Genomic DNA, 12,681 nt, shown 5'->3' with positions numbered 1-12,681 from the left:
TGTAATTACTTGGGAATGTATCTCCCAAAGCAAATGGGAGCAAGATGGTGACAGGAGAAAATGAGAGCTGACATTATTTACTGTTATAGGCACTTCCATGCATTGCTTCCTTTGCTCTTTACCAGGGATCGGCAAACGTTCTCTGTAAAGAGCCAGATGGTAAATACTTGAGGCTGTGCGCTATAACGTCTCTGTTGCAACTATTCAACTTTGCCCTTGTATAAAAAAAAAAGCTAGCCATAGGCAATCTGTAAATAAACGTTCATGGCTGTGTTCAAATAGAAATTTATTTATGGATCCCTGAATTTGAATTTCATAGAATTTTCATGTGTCACAAAATATTCATCTTCTGAATTTTTTTTCAATCATTTAAAATGAAACAAATAAACAAACCATTCTTAGCTCACAGGATTCAGAGAAACAGGCAGTGACCCATGGTACATAGTTTGCTGATCTTGGTTATTTACCAGAACATTTTAAGGGAGGAACTATTTTGTAGATGAACAAATCAAGGCTAATGAGGTTAACTATTATAACTTGTCTGGGTTTACCATTTAGAAGTCACAGAGATGGACTATCTTCTGAAAGGCCAGATTCAGGAACTTGAACTTTTAACATACACACTTCAGGGGTTGCCAGTTAAGAGTGGTGGACTGTGGGGGTCCTTGTGCCCTCTGACTGTGGTTTAACATAGTTACAAAATCATCTTTTTTTTTTTTTTTGGTATTTTTCCAAAGTTAAAAGCAGGGAAGCAGTCAGAGAGACTCCAGCATGCACCCACCCGGGATCCACCGGGCATGCCCACCAGGGGGCGATGCTCTGCCCATCTGGGGCGTTGCTCTGTTGCAGCCAGAGCCATTCTAGCACCTGAGGCAGAAACCATGGAGCCATCCTCAGCGCCCGGACCAACTTTACTCCAATGGAACCTTGGCTGTGGGAAGGGAAGAGAGAGACAAAGAGGAAGGAGAGGGGCAGGGGTGGAGAAGCAGATGGGTGCTTCTCCTGTGTGCCCTGACCAGGAATGAAACCTGGGACATCCACACACTGGGCCAATGCTCTACCACTGAGCCAACTGGCCTGGCCAGGGCCCAAATCATCTTTTTGATCACTTTTTCATGGTGGTTTAGGTGAGAAAACATTAGGACAAGACTGGTCTCTCACAAGGCTGGGAGATATTTGGCTGGCTTAGGAGTCATGTGGGACAACAGCTCAAAAGGAGACTGAGCAGGAGGGAGAGGGAGAGAAGGAAACAGCTCGGTGAGCATCAGCATCCAAGGGGGCCTGGCCACTCTTGTCCAGGAGGTTTGGCCTGGCAGGGGGTCAGTTCAGCTCCTTCTAGAGATGGAGAGGGTTGAGGCTAAGGGAGGAAGAAGGAGACTGCCAGACCTCCATTGCCTGCTATTCCTGTTCTCGAAGATGATGTATTTCAGAGAGTTCTTGAATGCTTCTTTAGACAGACCTCGTCTCCACAGCTAAACTATCACTTCTCTGGGGAGGACTGTGTGCTTTCTTCCTTACACCTGGCGTGGTCTGGGCACAAAGGATGCCAGGTGAGTGAGGCCTCCCAAGTCTAGAACAGAGTGCTTCAGGCAGCCGTGAGCTGCCTGCTCTGGAAGCATTTGGGGTCCTCACTGCCAGAGGACCTTTGAGGTGGGAGGTCGGTGTAGAAGAGGGCTCGGAGACTGCACCCACATAATAAACACTCGCTTAGTACCTAGTGTGTGTAGGATCCAAATACAGGAGACCCCACAGATATCATTTTCTTTGATTCCCACAAGTAACTTCTGAAAAGGCATTGTGGTCCTATTAGACAGATGGAGAAATTGAGGCTCAGAAGAGCTTATTATTTTCCTGAAGAGATGTAGCAGATGGCCCGCACAGGCCCTTACTTTGGGCTGTGCAGAGCAATGGGCTGCAGTTCTCACTGTGATTTTTGCTGGTTACGTAGCTTGAACAAGTTACTTGACCTCTCCGAGTTTCAGTTCATCTGTTTAAGGGTTGTATCCAGTGGTGGGATTCAGCCACTTTGCACCAGTTTGGCAGAACCAATACCTAATTTTTTGTTGAGTTTGGCGAACTGGTTGTTAAAATGGCATTTGTAATGAGGGTACTTGCTGGGCACCTGAGCAGCCGCCCAATGTGGCAATCGCAAATTCACATTTCTTACTCTTTTTTAACATTCATCTGCGCAACAGTGTTTTCTAAGTGCCGTAGTAATGTTCAATCCGTCCATAGGTAATGGATGGGATCCTACTCCTACAGTGAAAAGATGGTCAGGGATAAATCACACAGCCCATGATGCTCGGATAAAAGCAAAGAAAATTGCACGTGAGGATGCCGATCAAGAAGCAATATGGAAATGTCTTATTAAATAAGTTTTATTGTTTTTTTTGGTCAGGTTTTATTTAATTTTTTTCATTAATATTTTAAAACTCTTTCTTATAACATAATCTAGTTTTGTGTACCTCTTCTATTGTTCTTTTTTAAGTATTAAATGCATGAAATAATAAACTACCTTCGATATATCGGTTTTTTATAGTTACAATGGTCATTAGGCAAATAACTGGTTGTTAGATTACTTGGATCCAATGACTGGTTATCCCTACTTTCGACAATTGTCATGAAACAAAAACTGGTATGTTAGGATGGTGCCTAAAACAGTGCTAGACATGGAGCAAGTTATACACATGGTTGCTTTCTTCCTTCTGCTTCAAGATGATGTGGTTTTGTGAAGTTGACTGAATAATCAATCTTACTCAGTTTGGGGTTTTCAGGGCCTAGCAGAAAGCCAGGCATGGAGCAGACACTTAATAAATATTTGTTGAATGAATGGATGCACAATGCTTATATCTACTCATGCCAGCCATCTGGATACTTAGAAACTACTAAATGGATAGATTCTTTCTTTTTTAAGATATTAATATCATTTTACTTTTTTAGTTTTTTTTAAATCATTTTTTATTTTTCAATTACAGTTGACATACAATATTATATTAGTTTCAGGTGTACACTCCAGTGATTAAACATATAACTTACTAAGCGATTGTCCTGAGAAATCTTGTACCCATCTGACACCATACATAGTTATTAGAATATGGTTGACTATTTTCCTATGTTGTACTTTACATCCCCATAACGATTCTGTAACAACCAATATGTACTTCTTAACCCCTTCACCTCCTTCACCCATCCCCCAGCCTTCCTCCCATCTGGCAACCCTCAACATGTTCTCTGTATCTATGAGTCTGTTTCTGTTCTGCTCGTTCGTTTATTTTATCTTTTTTTAGATTCAATTGTTGAAAGATATGTTTTTTATTATCATTTTATTGTTCATATTTAACATTTCATGTAATACTGGTTTGGTGGTGATGAACTCCTTTAGTTTTTTCTTGTTTGGGAAGCTCTTTATACATCCTTTGATTCCTGATTTTTCATCTGAATATTGGACGCCATGCTAGACTAAAAGGAGAAAACATCATCCAAAAGATATAAATATTAATACTTTCAGGCCTTGCCGATGCAGATTCTTTGGGAGCAATGTATGAATCGGTGAAAGTATGCAGAGGTTATATTTAAAGAAAGATGATTTGTTTTTTTCTTTTCTTTCTTCCTCCCTCCCTCCCTCCCTCCTTCCCTCCCTCTTATTTATTTATTTATTTATTTATTTATTTATTTATTTATTTATTTATATTCAGTGAGAGGAAGGGAGGCAGAGAGACAGACTCCCACATGCGCTCCAACCAGAATCCACTCAGCAAGCTCACTAGGGAGCGATGCTCTGCCCATCTGGGGCGTTGCTCCATTACTCAGCAACTGAGTTCTTCTTAGTGCTTGAGGTAGAGGCCATGGAGCCATCCATCTTCAGCACCCGGGGTCAACTGACTCCAACTGAGCTATGGCTCTAGGAGGAGAAGAGAGAGAGAGAGAGAGAGAGAGAGAGAGAGAGAGAGAGAGAGATATGAGAGGGGGAGGGGTAGATAAGCAGATGGGCTCTTCTCTTGTGTACCCTGACCGGGGAAACAAACCTGGAATATCTACATGCCAGGCCAAAACTCTACCACTGTGCCAACCAGCCAGGGCTGATTTGTTATTTTCAAATAACTCCAGCTATGTTGCCAGGTTTATTTTATTTACCACCCATCCATCCATTCATCCAATCCTTCAACAGTGGCCTAGAGGGGCTCTTAGGGCCTCCTTTAATAAACAGAAAAGAAAGATTATCTGGAGCATGTCAATTGTTTGTAGATAAATAGAAGCTTCCAACTGCTTATGGGAGCTTGGCTATTGCTTGTTCTCAAGGGTTTTAGACATTCCTGCAATATCTTGCACGCTCTATTTCTGTGTACCATCTCTGAAGAATCCTTGTGCCAATTTAAAGTCATATTCTTATCTGCTAAAAGGGTGGAAATGCTGAGTGCATCTGTCTGTTGCATGTTAAATACATCTGAAGAGGAAGTGCTAACACAGGGCCTGGTTCCTGAGCAGGGAGGGATGTCTCATTTTCCACACTGAAAATGATGTATGGACTCAGAGGAGTGCTTTGAACTGGGTGAAGCTGGGCCATTATTCTTGTAATCAAAAGATGAGTTGAAGAACTCCTTTTTTGTGTATGTGATTCAGGCAACCAGTAATACATTCAAGTTTACTGAGGTGTGCATGGCTATTGAGTCCTATGCTAAAATAATTCCGGGTTTCAGTGCTTTCGGGACTTCTATTTCTATGTTTTTTATTTTTGCTACCAGGCATCTTACAGCTAACTATCTCTTCTGCAATTCTCAATATGCCTTCATTAGCAGTTCAACCCCTTTTAATTTGTTGGCGGTTTCTGATATTCCAGAGATCAAAAAATAATAATAAAACCAAAAAACAAAAACCTAAAAGGTAAGCTTTTAGAACTGTTTGTGAAACAAGAGTTGGAAAGGATCTAAATGAGTCTGAGAGGCTTTTCAGTGAGCAAGTGGCCTGAACGTTGGAACCTGGACATTTGTGATGTCGATGCTGGCTGTTTGGGGCCTTTTCTACTTCCTTGCTCTTGATTGTAAGCTGGAGAAGTGACTTCAGGATTGGTGAGACATTACTGTGTGTGTTGCTCCGTGGCTGCCTCATGCATCTCTCTGAGGCAGGCCTGCGGCTTCCCTTCCCAGCAAGGGGACTGAGGGGGAAACAGGAAGGCGTGAGTAGTGGCTCTCCTGAGGTGTGGCTCTCAGAATCACGCTAAAGAAATGGTGCGGTGGGGTGTTCATTTGGTAAGGGCCCACTTTGACCCACTTATCACAGTTTTGAAACTGATTTTTGATACTCTGATCAGAGCTGCTTCTTATTTATTTATTTATTTATTTAGAGGAGGGGAGGCAGAGAGACTCCTAGATCCACCCGGCAAGCCCACCAGGGGGGCGCTGCTCTGCCCATTTGCTCTGTTGCAACCGGAGCCATTTTTTAGCACCTGAGGCAGAGGCCATGGAGCCATCCTCAGCATCCGGGGCCAATTCACTCTAATTGAATCATGACTGCAGGAGGGGAGGGGAGAGAGAGAGAGAGAGAGAGAGAGAGAGAGAGGAGAGAGAGGAAAGGAGGAGGGGTGGAGAAGCAGATGGGCACTTCTCCCGTGTGCCCTGGCCGGGAATCAGACCTGGAACTTCTACATGCTGGGCCGACACTCCACCACTGAGCCAACTGGCCAGGTTAGAGCTGCTTATTTCTTGATTTCTTTCAAAGACATTCTAGAAAATTCTTGTGTCAGAAAGGAAGCACTCAGGAGTCAGGAATCAAGGGTTACAGACTAGATCTAGCTCTGTGAAGTTGCTTAACCTGTCTGAACCTGATTATAAAATGTGAGGGGCTTTGGCTAAACCCTCCAATAACACTCTGGGTGTCTGATTTTCTCTAGCTGCAGAGCTGACCATCTTCAGAACCCAGGGGAATGTGGCGTGATGACAGCCTGTCTTCCTGTGGAAAATAGCTGGGCAGCCGGGCTGTCTTCAGAGCATCACAGCATTGTGGCATCATGGCCGCAAGATGGGCTTACAACAGTGACCTTCGACACCCTCCCTAAGCATGTGCCTGGGGCTCTAGAAGGACCTGCATGAGATGCAAGGGGGCATCCGCTGTTCAGGTCCATGCTTCATTCCCTGGGGAACCCCTTTGTGCCTGCCTTTATTCTCTGCAGCCTCTCCTGGCTGGAGCCACTGGCAGGATCCACCAGCAGGCTTGTCCTGTTCCCCGGCCAATTCTGACCAAGGCAGGAAATGAATGTGGAGCCTCAGCCTGCCACTGGAGGGAGGAGGGGCTGGAATTCAGTCTCATGTTTTCAATCAGTAACAATCGTGCCTTGGTTAAACCTCAGAGGCGACGGTACTACCACGGCTCAAAGCTGATAGTAAGTCATGATCCTCAGATGTGGGATCCAGAGGCTTAGGCACGACTCACAGGCTCCTGGGTGCCTTCCTCCTGCTCTTAAGTCTCCTTTGCTCAAATCCAAATGAGGATCGGGTGTGTCAGAGGCAGCCTGGCTGCCCGGGCAGCCCCCACTTCCAGAATTTCCCATTCATCCCCATCCTCCAATGCCATAGCTGCGGTTCCTGAATCCACAATCTCTCCATAGTCTTGTCCAGTATTCTGACTCTGCTCCTCTTCCTTGCATTCTGGTTTGAAGGTAGAGGTCTCCCCAAGTTACAGCAGCCTGCTGAGCAGGGTCCCGCTGAGGATGGACAGCTCAGGATCCCACCCGTGCCTGGATTCTGCTGGTGTCTCCTCTTGTCTCAGTGGGGCCAGACTCTCAGTGATCACCTGCAAGTATCACACCTGAGCTTGCCTTGCGTGGCTCAGTGCCTTCCCAGAAGTGTCCTCAGAGGCTGAAACAAGTAGCCCAGAGTCTCACCACACGTGGTTCCTAAGCTTGCCTTTTCCACGCCTCTGGAAAAGCAAGAGAAAACCAATAAATATGTTTTGAAAGAATGTCTGAGTTTGTGGAAGAACCATCCTGAGATGTGATTTAAACTTGGGGGGGCCTAGGTCTCTCTGAAATCTTCTTGAAAGAAATCAATGACCTTGAACTGTAACTAATACCTGTTAAGCCATCATCTAGGAAAAGGTAACATGAGGAAGGTTGTAGAGATGGGAGCTTTCTGTGTCTGAGGACCAGACTGAAAACAGAGAAGCCGAGGAGGATATAGAATTTGACAGGGTGTCTGCCCTGGGGTGAGTATGTTCTGATTCTAGACAACAGGTGCTGGGTCTCAGACAGAGGGGCACAGGGGTGGTTGAACATGGTCCTAAGCCCATGCAATGCCTGGGCTCAGCGTCTGTGCTCCTAAATGCGAGTCCCAGCCACTGTTGGCCACAGGGTGGCCCTCCGCCTCCCCTCTGGGGTTCACTGTGGGTGGACACCTAACACTCTGGCTTACATTTTCAGTCCTGGCTGAATTTGCCATGGGACAAGGAGAGCCAGGACCAGCGCTTCCCTGCTTTAAGTTCTGAGAAAACAGGCTTCAGGGTATGTAAGCTCCTGCTGCCAGCCACGTCCTCTGTCGGAGCCAAACTCATCTGCAGCCTTTGGGCAGAGATGACTTTCTATCCTACCCCCAGGGTGCCAGGCATCAAACATGGGGGACAGAGTTGGGGTGCAGGTCAGGGAGGCTTCTTCACTCCTTACCTGGTGCCTCCATCCCGCCATGAAAATGCTCAAAAGGAATGGTCCCTTTAGAGTCCTCTGAGACAATCCTCAGGGGCCCAGGACTGGAGATCTCAAATCCTTTAGAAGGGTCTGGGAGTGAGAGTGGGGTGAGGGAGGGAGTGAAGCCCAGTTGAAGTTCGGAATCCCCCCCCCCCCAGTCCCTGCCTGCCCCAGGGTGATGATGGGGCCATAGCGCCCCCTTGTGGTCACTATGTCCAAGCGCTCCTCCACTTTTCCTATCCTTAGGCTTCCTGGCTTCCCACTTCCTTTCCAGGTCCGACCTCCTCTTCCTAGGACCCTGCTTGCCCACTGTTGTTTTCTTCTATCTTTTGCTTTCATCTAGTCCCTTCTCTTTGTCTCCTGACAGAACTGAGCTTTTGTCTTTTGAAACCTTGCTGCAGAAAACCATCCTGTAGAGCCGAGATGGATACACTAATAGCTGACAGGTTAGCACTGGTCAGGGGCTCACCCCGCTGGAACAATATTTCTGTCAATGCACTATTTGTCTTTTGAATTTCCTCCATTCCTCTTCAACCCTAAACAACTAAAACCGTCTAAGTGCCTAGTCAGTGCCAGTCTCCACGTTGGGGCTTTACTCCCTGCCTGCTTTTACTCCTGGTCAGAAGCATCTAGTCCTGATGGGGGCGGGGAGGAGTGGCAGGGAAAGGATGTGAGTGCAGTCGGATCTCTAGCCGGCCCTGTCCCCAACTCCCTCTGACTCGCGCTGGTCATAGTGACCTGGCTTTCTTCAGTCTTGGAGCACGGGGCCCTCAAGCTTGGCTGCCTCATTCCATAAGGTGGATAAGAAGCAGCTGCCCAAGTGGAGTTCTGCATCGTGGGCCTCATCAGTCCCGCCCACCTTGGCCTCCGCGGGGGTCCTGGCTTCTCACTGCTTGGGGCTGCAGAGCACAGCATGTGGGGAGGAAGCACCCAGTTTCAGGAGGCCAGGACGGCAGTCTCCCTCCCACCCCAAATGAGCCTAAAGGCAACAGTAAAAAGTCAGAGGCCTTTAATTTTCTAAAAAAAAAAAAAAAAAAAAAAAAAAAGCTAAAAATATTCAAATAAAAATGAAGCTTATGATAGTGCAAAAATCTTTTGGCCTGTGTTCCAGTCCCAACATGTACCAACATTCACTCCCTGCCCCAGGCTGTAATTCCCCCACCTGTACAGAGGCTGGAATACTCTCACCCCCAAATATCCCTGTATGTGCTGCAGTACTGATTGCAATTCTCTTGCTTTTGCACACTGGGCCAGCTAGGATGCAGCTTTTATCTGTGCACACTGGGTCCTGTCATAGCATGGACTACCTCGCAGGCCCTCGCCCCTCCGGTGGATTCTAAGCTTGCATTTTTGCCGGAGTAATATTTTTCTAGTGTTTATTTTGAAAAGCTCTGCATCTGTGGTGACCATCTCCCATTTGGAAAATTAACTGCTTACAGATGTTGCATGTGGCACAGCGTTCTCCCAGGCAACCAAACCACTGGGGTTTGGCTGTCATTTCAAAAGGAAGAGGAGGGAAGAAAAGCTACATGTCTCTGATGTAGGTGGCAAAACTGCTTGACCTTTTATAAAATGCTCGAATGAGATTTACTTTTAGAAATTGAAGGGTGGAGAATTTCTTAAATTTCAAGGGCCCAGTGTTAAAAAGCTCTCATTGAAATGGTCATTTGTGGGATGTCTGTGGCTGTGACTGCAGAGGTGGGGATGCTGGCTGCCCAGCTGGGGGTGAGCTAACTCCTACCCCTGCACACAAAGCACGGAGTTCAGGCCTCACTCCCCTCAGGGTCATGGTCAGTTCTGGCCAATACAAGCGGTGACTTCCTTTTGGGTCCAGGATGACTCTCTGAGTTTTGGTAAAGGGCATCCCAGCTTAGAGCAGAACCCACGAGATCCTTTCCCTGGGGTCCTGGGTGTACTTATTAGTGCTCCACCTTCTGTTCCCCTCCCCACCCTAGTTTCTGCCCTGAGGCCCCCACCCCCAGGACTCAGCCCCTATCCTCCTACCCATGCACAACAGAAAACCAGTCCTGGCCTAAAATGATATCTTGTGAGACCCCAAGGGACCCCCATTCAAAGCCCATTTTTGTTTTCTAATTTACTCGCCACACCCAACTCCTACCTCTTTAGCAGTTTTCAAATCCAGACACAAGACTGGAAATTAAGGAGGAGGAGTCATCACCAACTCTCTGTGTGGGTGCTTACGGGTGTGTGTGTGTGTGTGTGTGTGTGTGTGTGTGTGTGGTGCGTGGAGCATTGTGATGTCTAAATATGGTATGTGGGGGTAGGGTGTGTGTGCTGTCTGTAGATGATGTGTATGTCGTGTGTGCATGGCGAGTGTGTGGTGAGTATGGTGTTCTCAGGCAGGGGGTAGGGTGTGTGGGTGAATGTGTGTTGTTTGTGTGTGTGTGGTGGCATTTGTGGCTGTAAGCAGCAGATAGTGGAGCAGCGTCTTCCCCCAGCTGCTCCTCACCCAGGACATTTTTTGTCTAGATTTGGGACAGCTTCCTTTCTGCTATAATCCAATTCCCTTTCTCAGCTTAACGATTTCCCTGATTTCTGCTGCTTCCTACTGGGAGGCAGAATCCTGTTGCCTTGGCCCTGGGAGAATGACCAAGAAACTTTGAGCAGAAGAGAACCTTAGAGACTATCTCTAAATTACAATGAATCTGACCACTTTAAATATGACAAGATTGAGGCTTACTCTGGGCAGTCTATTTTTTTAATTGATTTTAATTTATTGTGTTTACATAGATTCTAGTGTTGCCCTGAATGCATCCCCACTCCCCCGTACTCCCCTCAACATCTCCCTTTTCCTCCCTCCCCATATGGCCCTCCCCCTTCCCTTCAGATTTATCCTGTCCTATCATTCCCCTTCTGTCTGTCCTCTTTTCCTCTGGTCCCTTTGATCTCTCCTCTGTCTCAATTCTGTTCCTCAGTTCACATTGTTCATTGGATTCCTCAAATGATTGAGGTCATATTATATTTTTCTTTTTCTGCCTGGCTTATTTCACTTAACATAAGTTTCCAGGCCCTGGCCAGTTGGCTCAGTGGTAGAGCATTGGCCTGGCGTGCAGAAGTCCCAAGTTCGATTCCCGGCCAGGGCACACAGGAGAGGCGCCCATCTGCTTCTCCACCCCTCCCCCTCTCCTTCCTCTCTGTCTCTCTCTTCCCCTCCTGCAGCCGAGGCTCCATTGAAAGAGAGATGGCCCGGGCGCTGGGGATGGCTCCTTGCCTCTGCCCCAGGCACTAGAGTGGCTCTGGTTGCAACAGAGCGACGCCCCGGAGGGGCAGAGCATCGCCTCCTGGTGGGCAGAGCATCGCCCCCTGGTGGGCGTGCCGGGTGGATCCCGGTCGTGCACATGCGGGAGTCTGACTGTCTCCCTGTTTCCAGCTTCAGAAAAATACAAAACAAACAAACAAACAAACAAAAACTTTTAACATAAGTTTCCAGGTCCATCCATGTTGTTGCAAAAGGTAAGATTTTCTTCTTTTTCATGGCCCCATAATATTCCATTGGATATATGTACCACTGCTTTTTAATCCACTAGTCCACTGACAGACACTTGGGCTGTTTCCAGATCTTCGCTATTGTGAACAATGCTACCATAAACATGGAGGTGCATTTCTCCTTTTGAAGCAGTGCTATGGTGTTCTTGGGGTATATTCCTAAAAGTGGGGTTGCTGGGTCAAAAGGCAGTTCGATTTTTAATTTTTTGAGGAATCTCCATACTGTTTTCCACAGTGGCTGCACCAGTCTGCATTCCCAGCAGCAGTGCAGGAGGGTTCCCTTTTCTCCACATCCTTTCCAGCATTTATTCTGTGCTGTTTTGTTGATGAGCATCATTCTGATTGGTGTGAGGTGATATCTCACTTTATCCACTGTACCACCACAGGTCAGGCCAATAAGGTGATATCTCATTGTGGTTTTAATTTGCATTTCTCTAATGATTAGTGATGTTGAGCATTTTTAAATATGCTTATTGGCCATCTGTATGTCCTCTTTGGAGAAGTGTCTATTCAAGTGCCCATGTTTTGATTGGATTGTTTATCTTCCTAGTGTTGAGTTTTACAAGTTCTTTATAAATTTTGGTTATTAACCCCTTATCAGACGTATTGTAGAATATGTTCTCCCATTGTCTTTTTATTCTGTTCTTATTGTCTTTAGCTGTGCAGAAGCTTTTTAGTTTGATATAGTCCCATTTGTTTATTCTGTATATTTTATTTCACTTGCTCGTGGAGATAAATCGGCAAATATAATATATTGCTGCAAGAGATGTCAGAGAGCTTACTGCCTATGTTTTCTTCTAAGACGTTTATGGTTTCATGGCCTACATTTAAGGCTTTTATCCATTTTGAGTTTATTTTTGTGAATGGTGTAAGTTGGTGATCTAGTTTCATTTTTTTGCAAGTAGCTGTCTAATTTTCCCAGCACCATTTGTTAAAGAGGCTGTCTTACTCCATTTTATACTCTTACCTCCTTTGTCAAATATCAGTTGTCCATAAAGCTGTGGATTTATTTCTGGGTTCTCTGTTCTGTTTCATTGATCTATATGCCTATTCTTATGCCAGTACCATGCTGCTTTGAGTACAATGGCCTTGTAATATAACTTGATATCAGAAAGTGTGATACCTCCCACTTTATTCTTCCTTTTCAAGATTGCTGAGGCTATTTGTGTTCTTTTTTGGTTCCATATAAATTTTTGGAATATGTGTTCTATATCTTTGAAGTATGTCATTGGTATTGCATTGATAAATTGGTAAGCAATTTATAGATTGCTTTGGGTAATATAGACATTTTAATGATGTTTATTCTTCCTAACCATGAGCATGGTATATGCTTCCACTTGTTTGTATCTTCCTTGATTTCCTTTATCAATGTTTTATAATTTTCTAAGTATAAGTCTTTAATCTCCTTGGTTAAATTTACTCCTAGGTACTTTACTTTTTGGTTGCAGTAGTGAAGGGGATTGTTTCCTTAATTTTTATTTCTGCCAGTTCATTGTTGGTGT

At 45.6% G+C, this 12,681-nt stretch overlaps 1 pseudogene; it reads right to left on the bottom strand.

The window, feature by feature from the left end:
* Nucleotides 1–6,255: 6,255 nt before the first annotated feature.
* LOC136332614 (U4 spliceosomal RNA) lies at nt 6,256–6,372 on the bottom strand (annotated as a pseudogene).
* Between the last annotated feature and the right edge of the window lie 6,309 nt (nt 6,373–12,681).

The sequence above is a fragment of the Saccopteryx bilineata genome, chromosome 3 (assembly GCF_036850765.1).
Source record: "Saccopteryx bilineata isolate mSacBil1 chromosome 3, mSacBil1_pri_phased_curated, whole genome shotgun sequence".
In the NCBI taxonomy this organism is placed as follows: Eukaryota; Metazoa; Chordata; class Mammalia; order Chiroptera; family Emballonuridae; genus Saccopteryx; species Saccopteryx bilineata.
The sequence above is the reverse complement of the archived record's forward strand: the minus strand, read 5'-3'. Positions and strand labels throughout refer to the sequence as shown.